The sequence below is a fragment of the Marmota marmota genome, unplaced genomic scaffold, assembly GCF_001458135.2.
Source record: "Marmota marmota marmota unplaced genomic scaffold, marMar, whole genome shotgun sequence".
In the NCBI taxonomy this organism is placed as follows: domain Eukaryota; kingdom Metazoa; phylum Chordata; class Mammalia; order Rodentia; family Sciuridae; genus Marmota; species Marmota marmota.
Window position 1 is genome coordinate 67,106,889 of NW_026000174.1, and position 6,186 is coordinate 67,113,074.

Here is a 6,186-nt window from a genome sequence, read left to right on the forward strand (position 1 = left end):
CGCGCGGGGCGGGGCCAACTCCCGGCCAGGAAGTGTGGGGGGGGGGTCGGCCGTGAAAAGCAACTCCTGAGCGGGGCCGGGAGGGGGGTCCGTTGGGGTCGAAACGACCGCCGTACCCCTGCGCGGCCCCAGACCCAGCCCTACCTGCTCTCCCGCCCGGCCCTAACCTAGATGGTGCCTGCCCGGGTCACTACAACTTCCTCGCGCCCTGGGCAGCGGCCGCCTCCCCTTTGGCCCAGGGAGAGGGGCTGGGGACGGCCGCGGCCCCGGAGCCGGATGGGAGTTGTAGTTCGTTCTCTCCCGGGTTTGCCCGCTGCGCTTGGCAGCACTCCCTCACCCCACCCCAAATTTCTGATCATACTTTTTTTTTTTTAATCGTGAGAAGTGACATGAGAGGGAGATCGGATAGGTTTGGTCACACCCATTTGGCAGATGAGCACACTGAGGCTTGGGAGGAGGAAGGTGAATGAGGGTCGAGTGTGAGGGGACTCCGAAGCTAGACCCCAGTGTGGCCTGACCTGGCACCTCCACCACAGGCTTGCTGAGCAGGGCCTGCGGCCCGACTTGGAATGTGGAGGGCAGGAAAGGTCCGAGATGTCTGGAGCAGGCCCCGCGGGGAGAAGGGGCCCAGTCTGTCTAATGCTGTTTCTCACTTCTGCCCAGCTGTGACCAGCTGGCCTGGACCCGAAGCCATGGGGAGGGCATTTTAGTCACTTTAGACAAACATTCTTTCATTAGAAGACCTGTTTAATAGTTTCCTTCACCTTCCAGACTAGGGAGCTCCTTGGGATGGGACAGGGTGGGTTTCCCCATGTTGGGGGAGGACGCTCTGTCATGTCTGCCAAACGGAGCTGGACACCTCTGGCTGCAGGCTGGGTCTTCTTGACACAGCGGGTGTTTAATGTGATCTTAGGGACATGACGCCTTGGGGCCTTCTAGGGCTCACAATGTGTGAAATGGAAGAAAAATTGGGGTGCTTCTCGAATTCGTCAGGTTGGGAAGAGAAGCCAGGATTCAAACTCAAATCTGGGGATCTTCATCACTGCATCTGGGTCTCCTGGAAGGGTAGGGACGGAGTTTGGACGGTTTGATTGAGGCCTTCTGGCTCTCGCCTAAGGGATTTTGAGCCTTCCTTCGGGACCAACTCGGGTGGGGCCCAGAGAAGGTAAGAGGGGGCCACATGGGGGCGCCAGAGACCAGGGGAGGGGCAGGCGCTCTGCGGGAATCAAGTTCTCAGCCAGAGTTAGGGGGCAGGTAAGGGGTCCTGGGCAGTAAGACGGACTTCTCTGCTACCCGTACTCCACTGCAGACTGGTCATCCTGATTCCCTATCCCCATCCCAACACAGCCCAGGGGTGGGTATTCAAGGGCCAACTGGCCTGGCCTCCAGGTCCTGGCGTCTTCCCTGTGTAACTCTGGGCTCCTCCCTTAACCTCTCTGAATGCTGAATTCTCAGAAAAACCCGAGCCCCACACTACAAGGGGAGCTGAGTCCTGGGGCCTAAGCTGTGTGGGGCAGGACTGGAACCCGCACTAGGTACTCCCTGCCTCTCAGGCACTTTCAGGTATTTGATTTCTTTTTGGTTGTGTGTTCTTCTTGTCACGTTATTTTGCAAACCTGTTTCCTTACCTGTAAAAGGGGTTGCAGTTGCCTGCTCACCCTTCGCAGTGTTGGTGCCGAAGATCCTGAAAGGCTCACTCTGCCTGCCCGGTCCAGCCCCAACAGGCGGCCAGGCCTCCTTGGCCCTCACAGTCAGAAACAGTGCCTGGACATGACCTTACTTTGTCCCAGCAGCTCTGTTCTCTGATCCTTTGTGAGCCAGGCCCCCAGGGCCACAGAGGTCTGGCCTTGCTCCCCGCAGAGCCCTGCATGCCAGGAGGCCCATGGCCAGCTCAGAAGGGGTCAGTGAATGAATGAGTCCCTCCACCCCAGAACCTGGCCCCCAGCCGGTCTGAGCAGTCAGGCCACTGTCTTTCTTTTCCCTCTTCCCAAAGTGTCCTCATTCAAATGCCTCCTTCATGGCCACTGTTTCCCAGAGGCTGAGGACAGTAGGAGACGAGACGTCTGCTGCCCGGTAGCCCTCACCTACCTCCTAAGCCCCTTTGGTATGGAGGTGCTGGCACCAGCCCTCCCCCAGCCTTCGGGCAGAGGTCATGATGATAACACCTTACATTCTTAGGTGCTTCTTAGCATTTCAAAGTGACTTCAGATCTCTTATCTCTACAAGAGCCCAGCCAGGAGAGTTCTGATTACACTCCTTCACAGATTAGCGCCAGTGCCAGCCCTGGGCTCCTGCCCTCAGTCCACACCCTGCCTGAGTGCCTGGGTTCCCTGCTTAGGTCAGTGCCTGGCAGTAGATGGGTACTGTATGGTGCCCAAGTGCTAGGGCTAGGAGACAGGGAAAGGCCAGACAAGTGGACTTTGCATAGGCTTCTGCAAACAGCCTTCGATGGAGAAAAAGATATCGATTCAGCAATCCAGGCCCAGCAGAAAGAGAAGTTTCTGAAAAGGGGAGAAGCCCAGAGAAGGTTGCTCACCGCAGGGAGAAGCTCCGAGAGCCCAGGAGAAATGAGCAGGGACCCCAGGTCTTCTGAGCCCCAAACCTGGCCCTCTGGAGCTGGAAGGAGGCTCAGACACAATGCAGCCTCCAGGGTCTGCCACCTCCAAAGTTCACATTGCAGTCTTTATGAGGCTAGTTCTGCGGGGCCCCCTCTCCCAAGATTCAGATTCAGGTTTTTTTTGTTTTGTTTTTAAGATAGAGAAGAGAGAAAGAGAAAGAGAATTTTTTAATATTTATTTTTCAGTTTTTGGTGGATACAACATCTTTATTTTATTTGTATGTGGTGCTGAAGATCGAACCCAGCGCCCCGCGCATGCCAGGCGAGCGCGCTACCGTTTGAGCCACATCCCCAGCCCAGAGAGAGATTCAGTTTTATTGGGGGGGCTGAGGAAGAGTTCCCCAGCCTGGTCTCTGAAGCTGCTGAAAGCTGATGCCCTGCTCTGAGCCACAGGAAGTATGGTGCCCACTCCTACCTGAGGGGAGCAGGGAACAGACAGCTGGCCGCAGGGTCCTGCAGCCCTGCCCACTGGGGCCCAGGTATGTGGTCTTGGGCAAGTCCTGTCCCCGGTCTTTGGACACATTTGTGTATAATGGAGAACCGCACCTGCTCAGATGTGAGGGACTAATGAGGCCCATGTATGGCGACCACTGGCTCCTCCCGTGTCTCTCTAGGAGAGCCGGGACTTGGAGTGGGGAGCTCAGTGCACCTGCTTTTGCTGCTTAGGCAACTCGTTCTGGTTTGAAGGTGTATGTTGGGGGTTGGGGGGCTGATGGAGCTGGCTAGGTTGAGCAGCCACTAGTCCCCACCCCAGTCCTTGGCAGCCCCCATCCCACCAACCCCAGGCACTCCAGGGGTGTGTCCTTTGAAATGTCCAAAGCTCCAAATGGGTGGACATATGGTGGGTTTGTCATCCTGGGTTTTCTTCCAAAAACCTTCCCCTGGCTGCTTTAGCGCGCCATAGGGGCTCCCACGCTCGCCCAGCTGCAGCCCCATGTGGTTTTGCAATTAATGGTCCCTCTGGGTGCACAGGAAGCCCAGCCCCTGAGCCCCCTTGGCCACCACCCCTCTGGCCCATGGGCGCCACCAAGTCTGAGCTGCTTCAGGGAAGGGTGGGACCCCTTGTTTTGTTCCAAGTGTTGGGTGGGGCACTGCGCTCCCCAGACTCCACCCTCCCTCCTCCCCTATAACTGCCCCAGGTATTCAGCAGAGGAGGCCACTGAAGGTGGACATCCTGGGGACTCTGCCTCCATGAGCATTTGGAGTCTGAGGAAACAGGCTCAGGAGGCAAAAGCCCTGGCCTGGCCCCAGAGTGACACAGCTGGGACTCAAATACAGGCTGTCACCCAGGCTGCCCTCTAAATGCTGCTTGGCTTTTTAAGATTTTTGTTATTAGTTTTTAATTTTTTGTAGAGCTGGGCATGAAACCCAGAGTTCCATGCATGCTAGGGAAGTACTCTGCCACCGAGCCCCAGCCCTAGCCCTAGCCCTGGCAGTGACTTCAAACACAGCAGGTATGGTGGCTGGGTGTCCTCTCACCAGCTGGCCTTGGACAAGTCCTATGACCAGAATAATTGAGATAAAAACAGGGCCCAGGGGTGGATTTGTAGTTTTTTGGGGTGTTTTAAGGAGAAGAAATGTTTGTTATGAATGAAATTGTAGAAGGAACCTCACCAGACCAAACAGCCATTGTGGAGGGCAGTGGTAAAGCCCTTGGCCCCTGGGTCCTGGGCTCTGAGGCGCTGCATGGGTAGGACAGTGGGGTGGTGACAGATTGTTGCAGAGGTCTCTTATTCTAGGGCTCAGGAAGTGAGAGCTTCCTTTGCCCCAGCACAGCCTCCCAAGAGGGTCTTCCCACCAGGATCCTGGCTGCGAAGGAACTGGGAAGGAGTTGTGGGATGGGGGGTGGGTCACCAGAAGGGTGGCCACATCCTGATCCACATCCACTGGCCCTTCCTGAACTCCACTCTCAGCCTAAAGAGGACCTCAATCTATGCAACACGAACCAGGCCTGGAGCTCTGGGGCAGCCATGGGGTGGGGCAGACGCTATCTTTGTCCTTCCTTCAAGGCTCAGCTCACTTCTTGGCAGCCTCTGGGGGTTCACTGCAGTGGGGGGGGGCGGGTGTGTGCTGAGAGTGGACATTGGACGTGCTGCAGAGCCCCGTGGATACAGTGGCCCAATGGAAGAGGGCAGGCCTGGCCATTCCCCAACTCACATTCCAGGAGAGCTCTTGGGGTCTGTTTTCTTTGACTCTTGACAGCTTAGTCCACTTCCAAGCCCTGGGTGGGAGAGGGGGACCACAGCCTTTCATCTGGGCTTCTGGAGCCTGAGAATAGCACAGTCAGGAGTGGGCAGGTGGGAGCATTTTTTTTTTTTTGTACTGGGAATTGAACCCAGGGGGGCATTTTATCATGGAGTTGCCCTCTCAGTCCTATTTATTTATTTAGGGTACTAAGGATTTAACTCATGAGTATTTTACCACTGAGCTATACCCCCCAGCTTTTCAAATTATTATTTGGGTACTGGGGATTGAACCCAGGGGTGCTTAACCACAGGGCCACATCCCCTGCCCTTTTTATGTTTTATTTTGAGACAGGGGCTCACTGAGTGCTTAGGGCCTATTAAGTTGCTGAGGCTGGCCTTTAACTCGCGAGCCTCCTGCCTCAGCCTCTGTAAAGGGAACTTTCAATGGGAAACAGAAAAAACAGTGTGGAGGGCTGAGGATGTGGCTCAAGCGTTAGCACGCTCGCCTGGCATGCATGCGGCCTGGGTTTGATCCTCAGCACCACATACAAACAAAGATGTTGTGTCCACCTAAAAAAAATAAATATTAAAAAATTCTCTCTCTCTTAAAAAAAAAAAAGTTAAAAAAACAAAACAAAACAAAACAGCGTGGAGCTGGAGAGAACTGTCTGAACCTGCTGTCGAAGCTGAATGTCTTGGGCTCTTGTGCTGTGAAGGGGGAAGACCCTCCCTGGATTCTGAAGGTTTAGGAGAACCTAGCTCATGGTGAACCTACACAGGAGGTGACTGAGTGACATGGGAGGTCTAGCAAGCCTGGGGCACTTTGACTCAGAGCTGGGACAGATGGGGTATAGCGGCTGGACCCCAGACACATCCTCAACCCTCCAGATAAACACCTGTTTACTCTGTCCTGGGCCATGTTCACCTGGAGCAGTCTCTCCCCAGCCGCACCTCCAGTCTGCACCCTCCTGGGGCATGGTCACTGCAGATTTGTCACCCTTTCCTTTGCTGGTACAAACAGGCCTTCTATCTGTGACATCAGCTGGCCCTTCTGGCCCCACCCAGAGCTGTGTGGATTGTCTGCTTTGTCTGTCTTGAGCCGCCTTCCCTGTCTTTAAACAGCCCTCAGGGTGAGCATGGAGCCAGGCTGGGGCTGGAGCCCAGAAACCCCTGTTTACCGAACCCCTCCAGGTGCCAAGGGCCCCAAGGGCCCCACTGCCTGTCTCTGAGGTGGAGCCCAGCGTGAAGTAATGCTGTGAAGGTGGCGCGCAGAGGGGCCCACCTGGCCCAGGTCCCTGGCTTTGCCAACTGTCAGCCCCACCAGGATAAGCTCCTCAAGCTCAGCCCCAGCCAACAGGGAAGCAGGCCTCAGCTCCTCCCCAA